We start from the raw sequence: 25,191 nt of genomic DNA, 5'->3' as shown, positions 1-25,191 counted from the left end.
ATAAATCGGCATCAGTCCGGACTAGTACAAGCAGCCACACACACACATACACGTGCATGCACGTCACTCTATAAGTGCAATAATCTTGGATGCGACGTTAAACCCAATTTCACCTCACCTCTTATGAATAAATGAAGGGGAGGTCGGGTAGCTGGTGATTAAAGCGTTTGCTCGTCACGCCGAAGACCCTGGTTCGATTCCCGACATGGGTACAATGACTGAAGCCCATTTCTGGTGTCCTCCGCCGTGATATTGCTGGAATATTGCTAAAAGCGGCATAAAACAACACTCACTCATTTATAAAGAAAGAAATAATTGACATTTATTTTTATTTTTTTAGACCGACCTTGTGTGTCAAAGCTGGAATAAATCCGTGAAACATAAGATTAAAAAGTGTAGCCTTATTAATTATTCTTTCAGGTAACTTCAATGGGTTAACTTGACCAAGTGTTTTCTGAATCTTTATGTGCTTGTCTTAATGTGTGACTAAAGTAAACATGTTATAAGTCATACCCTGTACACAGAGGTTATCAAAGTAATAACCTGTCAGTATACGACCACTTCGAGCTTAATCCACATATATTGGCCCTTTGGAGATCCATTTAGAATAAGTCTTCAGCCACTCATGCTTGTCGTAACAGGCGACTATGCTTGTCGTAAAGGGGCAGCTAATGGGATCTGGTGGTCAGACTCGCTGACTTGGTTGATGCATGTCATCGTATCCCAATTGCGTGGATCGATGCTCATGACATCGATCACTGGATTGTCAGTCCAGACTTATTTACAGACGGCTGTCATGTAGCTGGAATATTGCTGTGAGTGGCAGTAAAAACAAACAAACAAACAAACACACATGTAGCAAAATGGTAGGGTTCATGTTAATTTACTGTAAATTAATTTCTTATACTCAGAGGATGGTGTGAACAGGTGAACAAAATGGCTGTAAATTCAATTTCATTTCATTCACAAACCGATAACAAGCAAGCATATCCTGATGCGTTGGCTGATGTAGGCGTACAATTCGATCCATTCAGGGATAAATTTGCCTGCACAGAGAATTGAAATGGAAGAAGGTCATATTTCTGCTTTCATCAGCTGCAACCAATTTAGTGCAATAACTTACAAACTGATGGACATATTATCTGATGATAACCACTCGATATTGATCCCTGCTTCCGGCTTCCGGCTGACGGCCAACAGTACAAGGTGAAGGTCACTTTGGTGTATCCCGAGTTATTAGATTGTGACTTGCTCTTTCGACATGTTAGAGAAATATTTTGTATTGAGTGCTGCAGTTTGTGTCAGGATGACTTGACTTGTGCGCTGGGTACATTGTGTGAGCCCATGCTGTCCTTGGCGGGACACCCTAAACACCACTGGGCTTTGATTACAGACATTGGATAATGTATGAAACGGATTGCTTGGGTTCATGATAACGCTTAATACAATAACTAGCTCACCACCCGCTAACTCACTCTCCCACTCTCCCACTCACTCACTCTCCCACTCACCCACTCTCCCACTCACTCACTCTCCCACTCACCCACTCTCCCACTCACTCTCTCTCTCACTCTCCCACTCTCCCACTCACTCACTCTCCCACTCACTTCATTAGACTGACAAATAGTCCCCAAAATAAAGTTACGTAAGTCAAGTTTTATTAATCCGACAATTGGCTTTATCCGACACTAATGATGGGAACCGATTAAATCAGTGCTATTTAGATCCGTTAATCTGACAGTCTCGCACTCCGACTCCGACACACCTAATTTGCAATGAATTTCCAAAATCACTTATTAATCAGTCTCGTTAATCCAACGCAGTGATCAGCGTACTGCCCGCGAGTACACACCGCTGCATTATGATGCCCAAGAGTACACAGCCCGTGTTTGGTGCGAGACGAGTCGGCTAGTAGCTGCATATTACAACGGCTCCAAAGACAAACTTGCCTAACAATAAACAATTAATGTTTTGAATAAACATAACTGGATTAATGACATTTAATCACATGCTTAGAATACCTCAATCTCATTAAAATCAGATACAAGTTCTCGCTAAGGACATATTCATCTGCAACCAACCATGTCGGATTAACGGGACTTGACTGTATATGATTACATATACATGTTCTACAAGGGAACCCATGAGACTTAAAGGAATCTTTTAGCTGAGAGGGGGATGAGTCATCTTCCCGAGGCAAGGGAGTTAACTGACTATAAAAGTCCAGGGTATGAGAATAGGCTGCTAGAGCTGAGAAGGGGATGAGTATAGGCTGCTAGAGCTGAAAAGGGGATGAGTATAGGCAGCTAGAGCTGAGAAGGGGCTGAGTATAGGCAGCTAGAGTTGAGAAGGGGATGAGTATAGGCAGCTAGAGCTGAGAAGGGGATGAGTTTAGGCTGCTAGAGCTGAGAAACTGATCCCAGGCCACGTCACACCAAAAGACGTTAAAAGATGGTACTTGTTGTTACCCTGTCTGGCGCTCGGCATTAAGGGGCAAACAACAAGGACTGGTCGGCTCGGAGTCAGTATACTGTGTCTGAGTTGGGTATTCATGTTAAACTGCGGCATGGTATCTCAGTGAGCTAGCACTATAAATCGGCATCAGTCCGGACTAGTACAAGAAGCCACACACACAAATGTGCATGCACGTCGCTATAAAAGTGCAATAATCTTGGACACGACGTTAAACCCCATTTCACCTCACCTCATCTCCATGGGGAGTATAAAACCCAAGCTGCCTTCGGGCGCTAGAAGGTAAACAGTCTTGTTACAATCTTATCCTACTTGGTACCCATTCACTGCTGGGTGAACAAAGGCACATTTCAAACAAAGTCACTTGCCTACATGTGCTTCAGTATTGGCCAAGATGAAAACACTCAGGAATAACATTAGCAAAGTTCTGAAATAAAATTAAAAATTTTCTAAAATTTTACTGATATCTGACCGTTTGTGTTTCATTGTTGATAATACACACCAACCAACCACACGACCAACCAACCACACACACGTTGTGCGGAGGTCTGATATCAAGGCCATATTCAATAACGCTGTTATATTAAGTGAAGTGTCGTGTTAACGCATTTCCAAGTTGCCAGACACGTGATGTGGAATAAAGGTGCATTATGTCAAGCTACTTGCGTAGTGATTGGTTGTCTTAGAGGAGCACTTCCAGTTTGAATTAAAGTGCTTGAAAGTCAAGTGGTTCAAGTGTATGATTATCGTGCACAAGACTTTGGTTCGATTCTGCACACTGGCAGGCGTTGTTGAGTCAGTGATTGGCATTGCCTGCGGTCATTCTGTTCCATTGCTTCACTGAACCCACGAGAAGTACCTACAGATGTAGGCCCCCAAAATAGTAAAATGTGTTTTTCTGGTTTTCAACCAACTTTTCGCGCCCTGAACTTTAGCCATTTTGCTCTTTTTTCTTGAATTGCATTTAGCAACGATTCTTGCGTATCCTGAGTAGCATATCTTTGATACAAGAGAGCTTGCACAGACAGTCCCTGCTAATCTGCAATAACAGAAGGACTATTTTAAATCAGTATTAATGACCTGCAGTTGTTAAAAGAAGAAACATATTGATTGGACCCAACGGAATGTTGACCACGTGTTTGGCCAGTAGTGACAAGGTGTATATTTAATGACTACTTAACCTGTGTAAGAGGCATTACTTAGGCATGTATTAGTCTACAATATGCCAGCATGCTACAATGGCCTGACAAGCAATCTTTATACAGTTGTGTTGATAATCAAAGCAGCCGGTCATTAGAAGGGATGTACGAAGCTGATATCCTCCATATTGCTCGGCTCTATTGTTCCGTATTCACCCTACGTTACAATAGCCTGACAACTAATATTCATAGTATTGTGTTTGTTAATCTGGGATTGTGCTGATGTGTCTCTCTGGTTTCAGGTTCCATGTTGGGGAGGATATAGCAGCCACTGAACGCTGTCGATGTAGCCGAGGTGGATTGGATTACTTGCTTTAGTTACACTGGATCGAGGGGTCAACTAAAGGTGAATATTGGTCATGTGATGTGTCACATGGCAGTCATGTGACATAACCACAATTGATATTTTGGTGTACGTTTGTACTTTTCAGATCATTTTGCTGTTTGTGGATCATGTCTTGTTTATTTGTGATGATGTGTGACATGTTAATTATTTTATGTTTAAGGTGAAGCCCCTTTAATATTGACACTATTAATGTCATATATTGTTTATGATGATGTACACTGCCTCCATGGTCTAGTGGAGGTCTTCAGCAACCCATGCTTGTCCACCATGAAGATCCGGGTTAGAATAGGTCTTCAGCAACCAATGCTTGTCCCCCGTGAAAATCCGGGGTAGAATAGGTCTTCAGCAACCCACGCTTCTCCCCCGTGAAGATCCAGGTTAGAATAGGTCATCAGCAACCCATGCTGAGGCAACTAATTGGATCGGGTGGTCAGACTCAATGACTGGGTAGTTCCATGTCATTGTATCCAAATGGCGTCTCCGTCATATAGCTGGAATATTGCTGAGTGTAGCGTTAACTACAAACAAACTTCAGTGATACAGTTGTTAGCTGGATCAGGTGTTAAGTCATCACGGCGATGTCTTTGTTATTTTCTCCACATTCAGAAGACGAACTCCACTGTTGCCTTCTGACACTATCTCAGCTGCTAAAAATGACTTACAAGTTATGAGCACTCCCTCACTCATAACACAAGTGTATTTTCCCACAGAGTGTCAGCTTCCGTGGTCTAGTGGTAGAGCGTCCGCCCGGAGAGCGGAAGGTCCGGGGTTCGATCCCCGACCGCGTCATACCAAAAGACGTTAAAAGATGGTACTTGTTGTTACCAAGTCTGACGCTCTGCATTAAGGGGCTAAAACAAGGACTGGTCGGCTCGGAGTCAGTATACTGTGTCTGAGTGGGGTATTCATGTTAAACTGCGGCATGGTATCTCAGGGAGCTAGCACTATAAATCGGCATCAGTCCGGACTAGTACAAGCAGCCACACAAACACACACACGTACATGCACGCCGCTTTATAAGTGTAATAATCTTGGATGCAACGTTAAACCCCATTTCACCTCACCTCACCTCCCACAGAGTGGTGTAATGGTGCCTGTTGTAAATATGATGTAGCAGGATCCGTATTTTTGGAATATCTTAGAAACAAAACTGACAAAATGGAGCTTATTTACATGGCAATTTGTAACATCTGTTTGAACAATGCCATGAACCCTTGCAAACTAAAAAGGAAGGTTTTTTTCAAAATGCACCTGTGGAAGGTTTGTGAATAACATCCACTAAGTGTACAAATATTGCAAAGATAATTCCAAAGAAATTTTCAGTTAGGGTCTACTCATTGACATAAGACTAGTTGTGTTGAAAGTAGCAGCAACCTAAACCATCGGTGCACTGCAGGGCAGATGTGCTTTGCTTATTTGCCTAGTACCATGCACGGTTCATGCTTGGAAGATAATGTTTTCCAACACATGCTGTATGTTGAATTAAAGACAGTGTGTGAAAGCCAAACATTGTTGTTTGAAGTTCAGCTGACAGCCCACTGACTGCAGCTCAGGTGTAAGCAGTCATGTGGAGAATGGTATCTACAACCTGGTTCCTCATTAGGTGTGTTATCACATGTGGGTCCCGACAACTGGCAAGGGAAAGAAAAATAAAGAGCAGGTGTGGGAAATTTCTTCCTGAAAAACAGGCCTTTTTCATGGTTGTTTTTTCCCCGTCCTGATGCCAATAAAAGTCAAATAAAATATGTAAAAAATTGAAAGCTGAAACATTTGATTGACTGAAAGTTCAGGTGAAGTACTTTCACTGTGTTATTCTCGGGCTGGGATTACATGGACATCGTTATTTTTGGTTTGAAGACTATAAAAAAAATTATTTTCAGATGCATAACAAATATTATGTTTCTTCTTTATTTCTTGTGACATTAAAAAAATAAAAAAAGTATGTAAAATTTTGCAACCCCAGATATTTTATTCTGGTTCAGTGTGGAAAAGAAGGAAGTCTTCTCTAGTTTGGTTTCAGTATGGTGTGACATTTGAAGTATTTATTAGCCTGGGAAATGCTTGTGGGTAGTTCACTGGGCGATAGTTTCATGTCCTATTCACATTAATGCCTTGGGGAAGTATTTAAAGGGCAGTTCCCAGGTGTTTTTGTTGTTGTTGTTGTTCAGTTTGAAAATGATTCACATTAACGGTTGTTGATGACAAAGATTTTGAGAAGATAGGCCATTAACATGTGAGTATCCTGCTATATGCTCAAATGACAGATTATGTGGATTATATGGGTATAATGGGTACTTGGTGTGGATCGGAGACAATCTCATGACCATGACATGGCTGTTATATGTAGTACTTGGAGGGGTGAACTGGCTTATAGATGGTACTTGGAGGGGTGAACTGGCTTATAGATGGTACTTTGAGGGGTGAACTGGCTTACAGATGGTACTTGGAGGGGTGATGTGGCTTACAGATGGTACTTGGAGGGGTGATGTGGCTTATAGATGGTACTTGGAGGGATGAACTGGCTTATAGATGGTACTTGGAGGGTGATCTGGCTTATATATGGTACTTGGAGGGGTGATGTGGCTTATAGATGGTACTTGGAGGGGCGATGTGGCTTATAGATAGTACTTGGAGGGGTGATCTGGCTTATAGATGGTACTTGGAGGGGTGAACTGGCTTATAGATGGTACTTGGAGGGGCGATGTGGCTTATAGATAGTACTTGGAGGGGTGATCTGGCTTATAGATGGTACTTGGAGGGGTGAACTGGCTTATAGATGGTACTTGGAGGGGTGATGTGGCTTATAGATGGTACTTGGAGGGGTGATGTGGCTTATAGATGGTACTTGGAGGGGCGATGTGGCTTATAGATAGTACTTGGAGGGGTGATCTGGCTTATAGATGGTACTTGGAGGGATGAACTGGCTTATAGATGGTACTTGGAGGGGTGATGTGGCTTATAGATGGTACTTGGAGGGGTGATCTGGCTTATAGATGGTACTTGGAGGGGTGAACTGGCTTATAGATGGTACTTGGAGGGGTGATGTGGCTTATAGATGGTACTTGGAGGGGTGATCTGGCTTATAGATGGTACTTGGAGGGGCGATATGGCTTATAGATAGTACTTGGAGGGGTGATCTGGCTTATAGATGGTACTTGGAGGGGTGATGTGGCTCATAGATGGTACTTGGAGGGGTGAACTGGCTTATAGATGGTACTTGGAGGGCCGATCTGGCTTATAGATGGTACTTGGAGGGGTGAACTGGCTTATAGATAGTACTTCGAGGGGTGATGTGGCTTATAGATGGTACTTGGAGGGGTGATCTGGCTTATAGATGGTACTTGGAGGGGTGATGTGGCTTATAGATGGTACTTGGAGGGGTAAAATGGCTTATAGATTGTACTTCGAGGGGTAAACTGGCTTATAGATGGTACTTGGAGGGGTGATGTGGCTTATAGATGGTACTTGGAGGGGTGATGTGGCTTATAGATGGTACTTGGAGGGGTGATGTGGCTTATAGATGGTATTGGGAGGGTGATCTGGCTTATAGATGGTACTTGGAGGGGTGATCTGGCTTATGGATGGTATTGGGAGGGTGATCTGGCTTATGGATGGTATTGGGAGGGTGATGTGGCTTATAGATGGTACTTGGAGGGGTGATGCGGCTTATAGATGGTACTTGGAGGGGTGAACTGGCTTATAGATAGTACTTGGATGGGTCAACTGGCTTATAGATGGTACTTGGAGGGGTGATCTGGCTTATAGATAGTACTTGGAGGGGTGATGTGGCTTATAGATGGTACTTGGAGGGGTGATGTGGCTTATAGATGGTACTTGGAGGGGTGATGTGGCTTATAGATGGTACTTGGAGGGGTGAACTGGCTTATAGATGGTACTTGGAGGGGTGATCTGGCTTATAGATGGTACTTGGAGGGGTGATGTGGCTTATAGATGGTACTTGGAGGGGTAAACTGGCTTATGGATGGTACTTGGAGGGGTGATGTGGCTTATAGATGGTACTTGGAGGGGTGAACTGGCTTATAGATGGTATTGGGAGGGGTAAACTGGCTTATAGATGGTACTTGGAGGGGTGAACTGGCTTATAGATGGTACTTGGAGGGGTGATGTGGCTTATAGATGGTACTTGGAGGGGTGAACTGGCTTATAGATGGTACTTGGAGGGGTGAACTGGCTTATAGATGGTACTTGGAGGGGTGAACTGGCTTATAGATGGTACTTGGAGGGGTGATGTGGCTTATAGATGGTACTTGGAGGGGTGATGTGGCTTATAGATGGTACTTGGAGGGGTGAACTGGCTTATAGATGGTACTTGGAGGGGTGATGTGGCTTATAGATGGTACTTCGAGGGGTGATGTGGCTTATAGATGGTACTTGGAGGGCCGATCTGGCTTATAGATGGTACTTGGAGGGGTGAACTGGCTTATAGATGTTAGTTTTCTCCGAGTGAACTTAAGGATAAAGTTTTGAATTGATGAAACATCAACTGTCAGTGCATACCTTTTAGACCAGCAATAATGTACCGGTAGTTAGGATGCAATTGATCCTGAACGATGAGTTAAATCCTGGCTGAAGTGTGGACTATGTGATACGGATGTTGTATACAATAGCATATATGCGTGTAATATCCTGGCCCAGATGTGTGAACTATGTTATACGGATGTTGTATACGGATGTTGTATACGGACATGATATCTGTCTGCATATTAACATAGTAATTACCATAGTCAACATAATAAGCCTCCTTCACACTCAGGAAATTGTCGAGAGGACCTTTAAGGACTGGATGTTGAATAGAAACAGAAATAACGTTGTCTTGTTTGGAAATATATATCTGCAAACTATAAAATCAAATCCAAATGGCTTCCAGAACAATGCTTAATTTCTACCTTGCGCTGAAATTGAGTGGATCGATGCTCATGATGTCAATCACTGGATTGTCTGGTCCAGACTCGATTATATACAGACCGCCTCCATATAGGTGGAATATTGCAGAGTGCAGCGTTAAACAACAAACAAACAAAACTTTAAAAAGCTGAATTTCTGAATATGTTGACCTTGGCTTTGTACATCCTATCCAAACTGTTCAAGGGGGCTTTAACTAAGGCTGGGATGGGTAGCTCGGGTACTGGGGTACTGGGGTACTCGGGTCGGGTGGGTCCTGACTAGTACCCACAGGACTACCCCGACCCGTAGTTAGTCACGTGATATATTGTTTAATGACAAACATTATCAAAAACTCTATGGTTACGCTATAAGTCACTAATGTTCCCATTTCTTTCTGACAATGCGCCCATTCCTTTTGACTTTTATATGTTTGAATAAAGATACAACTTCAGTGTATGCATGACCAGATTGTTTTACACGTGTATCTAAATACATTTTGCCAGGGCTATGGTCAAACTTTTCCATATCGGACAGTTTGTACCTATCTCTAGATATCTACAGCGGGTAGGGTCGGGTAATAGGGTGGAGGGTACCCGGGTAGGGTCAGGTAATAAGGTGGTGGGTACCCGGGTAGTAAATTTGGACTCGTCCCAGCCCTACTTTAAACCACTCACTCACTCACTCCTTAGAGACCTGCTGTCTACAAATGTCTAAGGCTGACTGATGTTTTCAACTTCTCAGTTACTGATCTATAATGTCAGTAACTCACAGCCAATTTGAAATGCTTTGAAACAAGTTTGATAATTTGTTCATTTTTTATATGACAAACATTGTCACATGTAGACAGACGCCCATGATCAATGGTGGCCGTCACCTGGATATTGTCGTCTTGTACACGTATTGTCTCGCAAAATGTTTTGATCAGCTGATCAGTTGCCATGGTGTGACATCTCCTCCAGCGTGCCCGAGTGTTTGCAGAATTTCCTTTCTAGTTAATTGATCAATTGAAACAAAATGATAAAAAGTTATTCAATGATTAAATAAAATGATCAAAATATTGTTCAATGGTTAAAATAAGATGATAAAAAATTATTCACAGAAGTGTTCTTCTTTCTACGATTCTAGTTATTTGCTGTGCAGAGTTGCATCCCTTGGGAACACCAGCACCCTATGATCCTAATTTCAAGTCCTGGTTCACCCTGATTGTGTCTAGGTTTGTCAGCACCATACCCGTGCTCGTTGGTTTCACCAAAGTGGTAAACGTCCAAGACCTGCATCACTTCAGGCTTTCCTCCCACATTAAGCTGACACGCCGCGATATAGCTGTAATGCTGTTAAAAGCAGTGTTAGACCAAACTCACTCACTCATTCTGAAACACTTTTTTTATAAAGCATGAAGCATCTATTGTGTTACTGAGATTGATGTTGTCGTGCATCATCACATCCCATAACACAATGTTTCAGCATGTCTTTTATTCTTTCTGCCTGTGAGATATTACTTGTTTCCCTGCCTGGTGCATCACTGAGCACACACAATGTCTCATGTCGTTTCTTTCTCTGCTACAGGAGAGCAAGGAAAATCCATCCACAATTTACTACAAAGAGTTGCTTCCCTTGGCCATGCCAGGATCTGCTAGACATGGGTTGGAATCCCATATTTTATCAGGATAATGCTTGATCACACAAATGTAACCAAATTCTGCTCATTGATTTGTTTCAAGAAATTCAGCAATCCACAGGATTGTGTCCTTTAGGGGTGATAAAAACAGTTCTTGTCCATGTTGTTGCAAATAAACTGTCTTTTATCATGTCAATGTTTCACAGACCAGGAACATATTACAGCTGATTTCAGAGAAATGTTGTCCAGTCCTTAAACAATATTGATTAGGAATTCCAAACATGCTCTGCAATATTGCTTGGCATCCATGCTTGAAATAGAACATTAAAACAGTTTGTACTGGTGATACTGAGACGGTTGCCAAGGCTTTATTAGTTTCCCTCTACCGAAATGAACAAGGAATTGCAGAATAAAAAGCATGCTTAAAATAGATATTCATTTTGCATAAGGGAGCACGGGTGGCCCAGTCGTCTAAGGTGCCGCGATTCGCTGTGCAGAGTTGCGTCCCTTGGACTCGGCAGAAACCTATGATTGTGGGTTCAAAACCCGGTTGGCCCTGATTATGTTTCTAGGTTTGTCAGCACCATACCCGTGCTCGTGGGTTTATGTCTGAGGCCTGCATCACTTCGGACTTTCCTCCCACATTAAGCGTGTAAAGCTGACACGTTGCAATATAACTGGAATACTGTTAAAAGTGGCGTTAAACCCAACTCACTCACTCATATTGCATAATATAAATAGAAATGAAGATGTTGTTATTTCAATGAAATTGGATGGTACTATAAATTTACTTGCCTCCCAAGATGTATCTTGTATTGGTTCAACAGAGATTTCAAGTCCACCTAAACTACAATTATTTTACTTCTATGCTAAAACAATGGCTTATAATATTAGTTGTCTATTGTTTATGATGTTTTTGCAACTTGTTCAAGAGAGATTACTGAATATTTATACCCCCGACCTTTTAGGTCAGGGCATACAGTTATACCATGGTTCCGTCCGTCTGACCGTCCAAAAACTTTGTCCGCACGATTTCTCTTAAACTATTCAGTGGATTCATCTCAAACTTAGTACATATAATATGTGTCATATGGAGGGGTGCAGTCAAAAAAATAATTGTTTTTATTAATTTTTAATTTTTTTTATGAATTTATTTTTTCAATGTTTTGAATTGAAGTTGGGGGTATTACTGAGCCCTGCTCATTTTTTGTAAAGTTTTACTTGTTTCTGGAATTCACAATCACTAAGTGAAATAGGTAGGTATATGTCGGTATTTCAGTTACATCAAGCATGACAGATTAGTATGGGAAGTGTTACATATCTTCTTCTTCTTCTTGTTGTTCGACACCTCAGTAATCCGTGGGAATACCAGGGCGGAATAGGTCTCACGGGCAACCTATGCATTACAGAGCTCCAGACAACTTTTTGAGCAATGGTGTCTTTAATCGAAGGTTTCTGTTTGAATTGGGTTATTACATTTTTCATTGGGTAACCAATGTTTTTTCACTCATCTATTCATCATTCTATTGGGTTTTCCCCAAAATGAGTAAACATTTTAAGATTTAAAAAAAAAAAGAAATAATGTTTTAGATGTATATAACTGTATTAAATATATAGGCTTGACTCGGAAAGTTAATTGGCTCGTAATTGTGTTTCGGAAATTAGCTCTGTTGTACGCATGCTGAAAAAGCTTCACTGGGTATTTACGGGTGCTGTTTTCAAACAATTGAGTTTTTCGTTTTTTGCATACATTTTGTAAGCAAGTTAATTGAAAGTAATTGGGTTTTGAATAGTTTTGGGAGGTATTTTATGCAAATATGCAGCTTATTTTTAGCTCTGCATTAGGAGACTCAACGGATTGGGCAGCTAGTGACTTTGTGTCATTGCAGGGACGTTGGTCATGCTTTCAATCACTGGATTTTCTCATCCAGGCTTGATTGTTGACTTGCCGTAAAAGGTGACTGTGCTTGTCGTAAGAGGCGACTAACGGGATCGGGGGGTCAGGCTCGCTGACTTGGTTGATGCATGTCATTGATCCAAATTGCGTGGATCGATGCTCATGATGTCAATCACTGGATTGTCTGGTCCAGACTCGATTATTTACAGACCGCCGTCATATAGGTGGAATATTGCTGAGTGCAGCGTTAAACATCAAACCAACCAACAACCAACTTGATTGTTGACAGGTTTCCATCACATGACTGGAATATTGTCGAGTGTGGCGCCAAGCAACAGATATCCATGGCACTTTATCAGCTGCACTGTGCCACTATTTCAGTCAAATATCAGGCTCTTAATGCAAGAAGCCCAAGCCAGCAATTGGTGCAAGGGGCACTTGATAATTAGTCCTAACAACTCACAAGAGGGTAATTGTGTTGAAAGTGGACACTTGTTCACACTGTATTGTCCCTGACCTCAGACCTTTGCCCTATGCCGCGATATGTCATCTCAATTAGGATATTTGATTTTTCCGGTGATAGAGATCTTGTTGAATTGCTCCCAATGACATGAGTGTGCTGGTGTGTGTGAATTACTGAGATGTAAGCCTGCTAGCCAGGCCCTGCTTGGAGGCTTTCTGTGCTGGTTTTAGTATTGCTTTGAATTAACTCATTTCCGGGCTTTGCGTTCACTGAGATAACTCCAGAGGTAGATTATATTCAATGTTCTTATGTGTGGAGTTTAATTACTGCTGTCTAATTTGCCCTAGTACTCGAACAGTTTCTTCAATGACTTTCTGGTTGATAGTCTCATGATTGGGTGATTGGTTAGTCTTTATGAATACCTGTATACTCCCCAGGGAGCTGAGAATGAAAATTGAGTGCACACTGATCTATTGACCGGGGTAATAATAACGTAGCGCCATGGGCATTCACGAGGTGAATTAAATTTGGCACATAAGTTTATATTTGGATTTATAAGTATATGAAAATCTATGCTTTGTGGATTTGACTGCCTCCGTGGTTTAGTGGTAGAGCGTTTGCCTGGAGAACGGAAGGTCCGGGGTTAGATTCCCGGCCGCATCATAACAAAAGACGTTAAAGATGGTTCTTGTTGTTACCCTGCCTGACACTCAGCATTAATGGGCTGAAACAAGGACTGGTCAGCTCGGACTCAGTATATTGTGTCTGAGTGGGGAATTCATGTTAAACTGTGGCATGGTATCTCAGTGGTCTAGCACCATAAACTTGGCTTAAGTCCGGACTAGTACAAGCAGCCACATGCAAAGACATGCAATAATCTTGAACGGGACGTTAAACCCAATTTCACCTCACCTTTGTGGATGTTTTGAGACATCCGTGGCATATGTGAGGTATTTTATTATTCAGTTTGTCATGTTCATCCTTTTAAACATGGGCAGGAGTGTCCCAGTGGTCTAAGTCATTATAAGTATATATTTAGGTCCATTCTGTCTACCTTTGTCTAGGGGGCACTGGTTGCCTAGTCGTCTAAGGCGCCGCGATTCGCTGTGCAGAGTTGCGTCCCTTGGGCACGCCAGAAACCTATGATTGTGGTTTCGAATCCCGGTTCGCCCCGATTATGTTTCTAGGTTTGTCAGCACCATACCTGTGCTCTTGGGCTTCATCGAAGGGGTAAATGTCTAAGACCTGCATCACTTCGGGCTTTCCTCCCACATTAAGCTTACACGCTGTGATATAACTGGAAAACTGTTAAAAGCGGCGTTAAACCCAACTCACTCATCGTTCTTTTGTTACGCTGAAAGCACGGGTTTGATTCCCAAAATAGGTACAATGTGTCAAGCCCATTTCTTCTGTCCCCAGGGTGGTCAGGTAGCCTAGTGGTTAAAGCGTTCACTCGTCACACCAAAGACACAGGTTCGATTCCCGACATGGGTACAATGTGTGAAGCCCATTTCTGGTGTCCCCCGCCGTGATATTGCTGGAATATTGCTAAAAGCAGTGTAAAACCATACTCATGAACAAACAAATGAACAAACAAATGAACGAACGAGTGTTCATGTGTATAATTTGGTGATCAATTTTCTGCTCCATGCTCCCTGTGCTGATGTGTTGAATGGAATGTGAATGAACAACTTGCCTTATCTGATTTTGTTATACTGAACAACGTACATCGACAAATTGATTGTTTCTATGTATCAGATCAAGGTTTCTCAGTACACCATCGTGAAAATTGTGTAACATCCTGTAGGAAATTGTCAGTGCCCCTGGATCTCCGAGTATACATGGTATAGTGTCTAGAAACTGTTAGCCTTGCTCCACGGCTGTACTGACCATGCTGACAGAAGAATCCATGGAGGTGTGGTAATTCTATCCTCCTAATAGGCAAGTCTAGATATGTGGACAGTACAGACTTCAGTCTCTTATCATTGCTTATGGAACAACTTGTTTTTATGATTTAGATAATCTAGAACTTTTGATTTAAACTGATCAATAATGCCTTAGAGACTTGTGCAAGTCTAAGAAACTGTTTTAGACATAGTTTTTCCTCTTGCAAGCTGCTCAGCTTTGTGGATAAATAGAGGAAGAAAATACGGGAAAACATTCGACGGGGGTTTGTGAAATGTTTGTGTTTGTGTCTGACCTAGACAATGTCATGCGAGTACACTTGACCTGTGAGTGTCTGCCCACTTCGTCACCAGGGGGCGCTAGCAGAATATGAGATGTAAGACACGTGTTCCGATGACGGTTGTGATATAACTCTGGAATATGATGTAACGATTGGTTAGTTACAGAAACGATTGGTTAGTTACAGAAACAACTGAAAGTGACAGGCTACGTTCTTTCTCAGAATGCAGACAGAGGTCAAAGATTATGACTGCTATGGGAAGGTCAAGGTTGGTGATGAGGGCTGTGCCAGCAGTTGTTCACTGTGGCTGATGGTGGCGGTATGACATTTGGACTCTGTGTTTATCATTACCGTTGACAGCAATGTCTGAAGATATAGAGGTCCCGAGATTCAAATACTAAAGCAGAAAAAGTCAAGGACCGAAGACAGCTTAATTTCTAAGACTCTTATTTTTCAGAAAAAGAATCATTATTCAAACGCTCGGTTCCAAATTAAAATAAGAGGTATCTACTCTACAGTGGGACTGCATCAAATTTCAAAACGCAGTAGGTTTATTTCCTAATACCTAGTTATAATTATATTTAGGTGAAATGTATTATTTTATTTTTCTATGATGATTTTCCTTGCATGTTGTGTGGAATAATTTGGGTTATTTGTTTGTTGTTAAATGCTGCACTCATCAATATTCCAGCTAATGAGCATGTGAATAACCAAGTCTGGTCCTTGTGATTGATATTATGAGCAACGTCCCGCACTTTCAGGGTTATGATGACACAATCAACCGAGTCATTGGTATTTATATACCACCTGATCCATATGCCGCCATGTACTGGGGATATAGTCACACCCTGGACTGCCAGCAGGGTGGGGGGAAATAAATGTCAATTATGAAAAATAGTGTGGAATATCGTGGAATAACATGGAATAGTGTTGAATAACATGGAGTTGTGTGGAAAATCATGGAATAGTGTTGAATATCATGGAATAGTGTGGAATATCATGGAATAGTGTGGAATAACATGGAATATCATGGAATAGTGTGGAATAACATGGAATAGTGTGGAAAATCATGGAATAGTGTGGAATGACATGGAGTAGTGTGGAATATCATGGAATAGTGTGGAATAACATGGAGTAGTGTGGAATATCATGGAATAGTGTGGAATAACATGGAGTTGTGTGGAATATCATGGAATAGTGTGGAATATCATGGAATAGTGTGGAATAACATGGAATAGTGTGGAATATCATGGAATAGTGTGGAATAACATGGAGTTGTGTGGAATAACATGGAATAGTGTGGAATAACATGGAAAAGTGTGGCATAACATGGAATAGTGTGGAATATCATGGAATAGTGTGGAATATGGAAAAGTGTGGAATAACATGGAATAGTGTGGAATATCATGGACTAGTGTGGAATAACATGGAATAGTGTGGAATAACATGGAATAGTGTGGAATATCATGGTGGAATATCATGGAATAGTGTGGAATAACATGAAATAGTGTGGAATAAAATGGAATAATGTGGAATAACATTGCTGATGCAGCATAGGTCATATCCAACTTACTGAATCATATATCGCTGATACATCAAGCCAAAATCTTTGATTCATAAATCATGTTCAAGTTGCCAAATCCTAGATTCCTGATAGTTTTGTTAAAATGTCAAACGTTTTGTTTGGATATAAAACACAGTCTGTGAGATAAATGGAAAGAAATATTTGGGTTCAAAACTTTCAATGATGCTGTTCCAGCAATGTTTTATGAATTTTTGATCTGTAAATAATCTTGTCTTGCAACCCCACATGTGTTGGGTAGACAGCGAAACTTTAAACTAACACATGGCGATAAACAGGAGCTAGATAAACAGTCATATGTTGGAGAAAACAGGATGATATCAAGATATGTTGTACTTGGGGAATTTTGTGAAATGCACTTTGCAAGAAAAAACTCATGGCATTCATGATGTTGCTGCTGCAAATCGCTTGGATAATGTGAAATATTTTTTTAGATAACCTTTTTGCTGATTAAATTGTAGACTGTTTAATCTGTCAGCATGCTGGCCTGTGCATGATGTATGCAGCGTCATGTCGTGTTGACCTGATATGGTGATTGAGTCCTGGTAATAGTATGTCTCCGTGCAGGGTCAGGTAGATAAAAGACCTGTCACCGGATTCAATGATGGCTGACCTCGTTCAGCACTGGAGGTTGGTTGGCTGGTTGGTTTGTTGTTTAACGCCGCACTCAGCAATATTCCAGCTATATGACAACGGTCTGTAAATAATCGAGTCTGGACCAGACAATCCAGTGATTAATATCATGAGCATCGATCCACGCAGTTGGGATCGATGACATGCATCAACCAAGTCAGTGAGCGTGACCACCCGATCCTGTTAGTCACCTCTTACGACAAGCATAGTCACCTTTCACGGCAAGCATGGGTTTCTGAAGACCTATTCTACCCGGATCTTCACGGGTCCAGCACTGGAGGTGGACGAGTGAGTGAGGGAGTTGGGTTTTATGTTTTGTTATATCACAGTCAGCTCCATAGCTATACTCGTGGGTTTCGCCAAAGTGGTAAACGTGTGAGACCTGTATCACTTTGGGCTTTGGTCCCATGTTGACACAAGGTGACACTCTGTGATATGACTGGAGTACTAGTCAGAACACCCGGCCGCCTCATACAAAAAGACGTTAAAAGATTGTACTTGTTGTTAACCTGTCTGGCGCTCGGCATTGAGGGGCTAAAACAAGGACTGGTCGGCTCGGAGTCAGTATACTGTGTCTGAGTGGGGTATTCATGTTAAACTGCGGCATGGTATCTCAGTGAGCTAGCACTATAAATCGGCATCAGTCCGGACTAGTACAAGCAGCCACACACACACACACACACACATACACGTGCATGCACGTCGCTATATAAGTGCAATAATCTTGGACGCAACGTTAAACCCAATTTCACCTCAACTCACTAGTCACTAGTCAGAACATTGTTAAACCTCATCTAACTCACTCACTCACTCACTCACTCACTCACTCACTCACTCAAGTACAGTTCAGTGTGTAGTTATATCTTCCTTGGTTTGACACATGAGGATTCTGGGTAAGCATATAGGTCATCAGAGGGTCAGGCTTGCTGTCTGAGTTCATTCACCACCAGGCCTCAAAGTTTAATTTTTTACCAAGTAGCCATATGGCTACAAGTATTTTTTTCCCAAGTAGCCAATGGTAAAATGAAGAAGTCAAGACTGTATTGTAGGTAGCCAAAAGCATTTGAAATTATTTTTTAACAAATAACTATATTAATATGTACAAGTCATAGCACTAGTCTTGGAATTGTATATTAGTGGAAACTGTACTTGACTTTTGTTACTTGTGACTTGAACAATGATGCAATTAATGCTACTAGACTATATAGGTATATCCTTGCTTATCCAATAAGCATTGTCAACTGAAATAAAATACTAATTACCGGTACATGGAAATTTATGTGTTTCGGTTCATTGTCGACTTTAGGAGGAATTATTTGCAAGTACAATATTAGCAGACGTGTTTTCCATGATCAGCTGATATATATTTTTGTGTCTACATATGTGTAGCAATAGCTCATTTAGTCACCATAAGATATTTTGGCTACCTCTGATGTTTAGACAGACAATCTGAAATTTAGGTCGCATTGGCGACCGTTTTAGTTGCAACTTTGAGGCCTGCTCACCCACCTGCTCGTGCATGCACAGGGGCGGTCGGGTAGCCTAGTGGTTAAAGCGTTCGCTCGTCACGCCGAAGACCCGGGTTCGAATCCTGACATGGGTACAATGTGTGAAGCCCATTTCTGGTGTCCCCCGCCGTGATATTGCTGGAATATTGCTAAAAACGGCGTAAAACCAAACTCACTCACTCGTGCATGCACAATGCTGTAGAAGTGCAATAATCTTGAACAAGACGTTAAACCCCATTTCACTTTAGGTGACAAACCAATAACAACAATCAATTTGCTGATATCTGATATTAATGACAAATTGATCAGTGTGGCAATCCTCCAAACCTCACTCTCCAAGTACCGTAATTGACGTAATAAGCGCCACTCTCTAATAAGCACCCATGACATTGTTTGCTAATATATTGGCTGGTGAACAATCCCAAATAGCACCCCTTCCGATTGATCAATGTACTCAAGACCTATTTATTCGTGTATAATACGCATTCGTTTGTTATATGCACCCTTAATTATGGAGAATTAAAATCTGGAAAAATATATCTGTTGCATATAAGCATTTCAGCATGGCGGTTCTAATGATATAAGTTTTATTACAAAATTCATCACATGAAGTTTGCAGTTACGAATTGAAATTACCCTACTGTTTTGCATCATTTTTTTTAACATTTTCCCTTTCTAAGTCAAGATTACTGTTAATTTTTTTTCAAAAGTACATTAATACAAACATTATGAAAGTATGTTACTATTTGTGTCTTTCTTCATGCAAGTTAATACTTTTTTGATAACCAAAAGGGGAAAAAAAGGGGAAAACAGGCCAAACTGAATTTCTACACAGAGTTATGGGAATTGAATTGCTGCGAGGGCAAGAGGCCAGCCACCCATACTGTTCAGGCTGTCGGAGTATCCACGAAATTTACAATCTTTCAACTCTGTTTTTTTTTCTCACCAAAATAATATTCTAATAAGAGCCCCCTACTTCTAATTTTGAGAGCGCCCTGGGCGCTTATTACATGGAATACAGTAATAATGATCTAGTCAATCTAGTCAGTTTTATAGTTGTACCACCCGACATTCTATTTCAAACTTATCAGCTACATCCTTCAGATGAGGAACACACAATGCCATTTAGAAAGTGGTCAAATATAACAAATGTTATATTTGGCATAACACTTTCTTTGTAAAGTACAGATTCTCATACTTTTTGGGGTTGACTGCCAGAGTGAGGCATCTAATCGCCAGCACACAAAGTCAGCGATCTAACCCACTCAGCCTGCGAGGCTTCCACAAAAATGAAAGTCCGACAACTGGTAGTTTAGATTACTTACTTTGTGTACCCCTCCAGATGACATTGACTTTCAACTCTGAGGCAGATATTGTGACCTACCTGTACTGACAGTGTGTCAAATCATTACGTTCACAACTATATCAGATATTTATAGACATCTATCTTTCTATATATCTATCCATCTGTCGGTACTGTCAAGCAACAAGCTGACACTTCAATTACCTTGAGAGCAAAAAACCTGCGTGACCAATCCCACAAGTTATGGCCTGTGTGTGTGAGTCTAGCAGATAAAGGTCGCTGTGACCTTGGGGTAAGGTAAAGCGACATGGCGAACAAAGTATGTTCCCCTCCGACTGAAATGACCCAGACTCAGTGCCGTCTGTCTGAATTGACACAGGTATGTTACTCTTCACCTTTAACCACCCAAGAACATAACCCTCCACATCTAATGACACAGGTATGTCAATCTCTGTGACAACACAGGTATGTTACCTTCTGTGACAACACAGGTATGTTACCCTCTGTAATGACACAGGTGTATTACCCTCTGTAATGACACAGGTATGTTACCCCCTGTAATGACACAGGTATGTTACCCCCTGTAATGACACAGGTATGTTACCCTCTGTAATGATACAGGTATGTTACCCCCTGTAATGAAACAGGTATGTTACCCCCTGTAATGACACAGGTACGTTACCCTCTGTAATGACACAGGTATGTTACCCTCTGTAATGATACAGGTATGTTACCCTCTGTAATGACACAGGTATGTTACCCCCTGTAACGACACAGGTATGTTACCCTCTGTAACGACACAGGTATGTTACCCTCTGTAATGACACAGGTACGTTACCCCCTGTAACGACACAGGTATGTTACCCCCTGTAATGACACAGGTATGTTACCCCCTGTAATGACACAGGTACGCTACCCTCTGTAATGACACAGGTATGTTACCCCCTGTAATGACACAGGTATGTTACCCCCTGTAATGACACAGGTACGTTACCCCCTGTAATGGCACAGGTATGTTACCCCCTGTAATGACACAGGTATGTTATCCCCTGTAATGACACAGGTATGTTACCCCCTGTAATGACACAGGTATGTTACCCCCTGTAATGACACAGGTATGTTACCCCCTGTAATGACACAGGTATGTTATCCCCTGTAATGACACAGGTACGTTACCCTCTGTAATGACACAGGTATGTTACCCCCTGTAATGACACAGGTATGTTACCCTCTGTAATGACACAGGTATGTTACCCCCTGTAATGACACAGGTACATTACCCCCTGTAATGACACAGGTACATTACCCCCTGTAATGACACAGGTACATTACCCCCTGTAATGACACAGGTATGTTACCCTCTGTAATGACACAGGTATGTTACCCTCTGTAATGACACAGGTATGTTATCCCCTGTAACGACCCAGATACATGATGTTTTGTAGAAAACCAGGTACATTATACAGTGATTGTGATGACCCAGACATTGAATCAGCAATGAGACACAGTTGTAACAATTTTCCATATAAAAAAAAATGAAACCAACTCAAGTCTAGAATGATTTGGCAAGTCTAGATAGCCTCATCTCCTGAAATTAAGCTTTGTTCTGTGCTCCATTTGGACTTAATGTTTTATTTTACAAATATATTTGTAGATAAATGAACTTTATTCCTGGGACTAAGTGATAGTCTCAACTATCATATGACCACTACACACATTGTATTTTGCTGACACAGCACAATTGACCCGACTCTCAGACTGGTTATGCAATCTTTATGGCGTCTACCTTCGAACATCATGTTATATGGTGGTGTTCATGGCAAATCTATACACATAGTGGGCATGCATTTCTTCCTAATTGAGATATTATCCCCTGACGTTGTAAAGTTTGTCATTTATGACACAATCATACAAGTTTAAAACATTTGCCAGGGGATATATGACATAATTTAGGACAATTCTGACATTGCCCTGTGCTTGATATCTTTCCCCATGAAGTGAGTTGCCTGGAATTAGCCAATGGTGGTGACAAACTCGCACTTAATATACGAGAGACAAGTTCGTCTTTGAGAAGACATGTGAACCAGCTGAAATTTGGCCGAGACTTTTAATTACTTCATTTCCTTAAGAATGCTGCCTGCCTGTCCTTATGCCTAATGATTCTTCGGAGGATATACTTCCAGCACAGCTTCAGCGATCAATTGCCCCTTTGAACATGTTTGAGAGACATTAGAGTGATGGATGGCTTTCTGCTTGTGATTAGGCATTCAGACTTAGCTTCTTCATCTACTCGTGTAGTAGGTTTTTATGTCAGCTTCCTCGGTCCGCAGAGGGGAACATGGACGAGGAAACGCGCTTCATTAGGTCTGGAATAAAACCAACGTGTCAAACAGAGGACCAGTGCTATAGATCATGTTTTATTGCTAGTTGTATAGGGCAAAATACGAGCGTCGATGTTGTGTTCATTGTGGGAGAATCAAGCAGTAGACCTTACAGAGTTACCCCCCTTTGACCAGGAGATCTCATTCTGGTGTGTGTATAACATTGGTAATGGATTATTTCTAAGACTTAGATTTTTACTGGGAACCTGACGTAAATTAATTTTATCAGATATTATTATATAGCTCTCTTATACTAAAGCTGCCACCAGTCAAATCTCCCCACTGTGATAGGTGGCTACAACCATGATTGAAGTTGAACACCGTTAAGTTTACAAACAAGCTATGACTGCTGTGATGCGGAATACTTTTAGCCTTGCTAAATTATTTTCTTTGTCAGTTTGAATTTCTGTTTCATTAAAACTATTTTGTAAATGGTACAGTAAGAATGTAATGGGGAAGTTAAGTGATTTTCCGTTCGTCTGCTAGAAGGGGTGTTGTATTCACTGTGTCCAGTATTGACACTTCAGTCTATAACAATGTATTTTATGTTGATATTTAAGCTAGTGTGATGGTGTTGCAATATGTGACAATGTACACTGATGGTGTTGCAATGTGTGACAATGTACACTGATGGTGTTGCAATGTGTGACAATGTACACTGATGGTGTTGCAATGTGTGACAATGTACACTGTTGTAATTGCAATGTGTGACAATGTACACTGTTGTAATTGCAATGTGTGACAATGTACACTGATGGTGTTGCAATGTATGACAATGTACACTGTTGTAATTGCAATGTGTGACAATGTACACTGATGGTGTTGCAATGTATGACAATGTACACTGATGGTGTTGCAATGTATGACAATGTACACTGATGGTGTTGCAATGTGTGACAATGTACACTGATGGTGTTGCAATGTATGACAATGTACACTGATGGTGTTGCAATGTGTGACAATGTACACTGATGGTGTTGCAATGTATGACAATGTACACTGATGGTGTTGCAATGTATGACAATGTACACTGATGTTGTTGCAATGTGTGACAATGTACACTGATGGTGTTGCAATGTGTGACAATGTACACTGATGGTGTTGCAATGTGTGACAATGTACACTGATGGTGTTGCGATATGTGACAATGTACACTGATGGTGTTGCAATGTGTGACAATGTACACTGATGTTGTTGCGATATGTGACAATGTACACTGATGGTGTTGCAATGTGTGACAATGTACACTGATGGTGTTGCAATGTGTGACAATGTACACTGATGGTGTTGCAATGTGTGACAATGTACACTGATGGTGTTGCAATGTGTGACAATGTACACTGATGGTGTTGCAATGTATGACAATGTACACTGATGGTGTTGCAATGTGTGACAATGTACACTGATGGTGTTGCAATGTATGACAATGTACACTGATGTTGTTGCGATATGTGACAATGTACACTGATGGTGTTGCAATGTATGACAATGTACACTGATGGTGTTGCAATGTGTGACAATGTACAATGATGGTGTTGCAATGTGTGACAATGTACACTGATGGTGTTGCAATGTGTGACAATGTACACTGATGGTGTTGCAATGTGTGACAATGTACACTGATGGTGTTGCAATGTATGACAATGTACACTGATGTTGTTGCAATGTATGACAATGTACACTGATGGTGTTGCAATGTGTGACAATGTACACTGATGGTGTTGCAATGTGTGACAATGTACACTGATGGTGTTGCAATGTGTGACAATGTACACTGATGGTGTTGCAATGTATGACAATGTACACTGATGTTGTTGCGATATGTGACAATGTACACTGATGTTGTTGCGATATGTGACAATGTACACTGATGGTGTTGCAATGTGTGACAATGTACACTGATGTTGTTGCGATATGTGACAATGTACACTGATGTTGTTGCGATATGTGACAATGTACAATGATGGTGTTGCAATGTGTGACAATGTACACTGATGGTGTTGCAATGTGTGACAATGTACACTGATGGTGTTGCAATGTGTGACAATGTACACTGATGGTGTTGCAATGTGTGACAATGTACACTGATGGTGTTGCAATGTATGACAATGTACACTGATGGTGTTGCAATGTGTGACAATGTACACTGATGGTGTTGCAATGTGTGACAATGTACACTGATGTTGTTGCGATATGTGACAATGTACACTGATGGTGTTGCAATGTGTGACAATGTACACTGATGGTGTTGCAATGTGTGACAATGTACACTGATGGTGTTGCAATGTGTGACAATGTACACTGATGGTGTTGCAATGTGTGACAATGTACACTGATGGTGTTGCAATGTGTGACAATGTACACTGATGGTGTTGCAATGTATGACAATGTACACTGATGGTGTTGCAATGTGTGACAATGTACACTGATGGTGTTGCAATGTATGACAATGTACACTGATGTTGTTGCGATATGTGACAATGTACACTGATGGTGTTGCAATGTATGACAATGTACACTGATGGTGTTGCAATGTGTGACAATGTACAATGATGGTGTTGCAATGTGTGACAATGTACACTGATGGTGTTGCAATGTGTGACAATGTACACTGATGGTGTTGCAATGTGTGACAATGTACACTGATGGTGTTGCAATGTATGACAATGTACACTGATGTTGTTGCAATGTATGACAAT

General features: G+C 41.3%; 1 protein-coding gene across 7 annotated transcripts in view; it reads left to right on the top strand.

The window, feature by feature from the left end:
- The window catches only part of LOC124152132 (FERM, ARHGEF and pleckstrin domain-containing protein 2-like), a 157,741-nt gene that overhangs the window by 39,583 nt on the left and 92,967 nt on the right, over nucleotides 1-25,191 (top strand). For 6 of the 7 annotated variants that reach the window (XM_048384911.1, XM_048384910.1, XM_048384909.1 and 3 more), the window contains exon 2: nucleotides 3,914-4,017. The gene's annotated coding sequence lies outside the window, so the exon portion shown is untranslated. Of the gene's footprint in view, nucleotides 1-3,913; nucleotides 4,018-20,380; nucleotides 20,491-25,191 lie in introns of those variants that run through there. The other variant, XM_046524905.2, reaches the window with a different exon arrangement.

The sequence above is a fragment of the Haliotis rufescens genome, unplaced genomic scaffold (assembly GCF_023055435.1).
Source record: "Haliotis rufescens isolate VD_foot unplaced genomic scaffold, xgHalRufe1.0.p SCAF_52, whole genome shotgun sequence".
NCBI lineage: Eukaryota > Metazoa > Mollusca > Gastropoda > Lepetellida > Haliotidae > Haliotis > Haliotis rufescens.
This window is presented reverse-complemented; position numbering and strand designations above follow the sequence as displayed.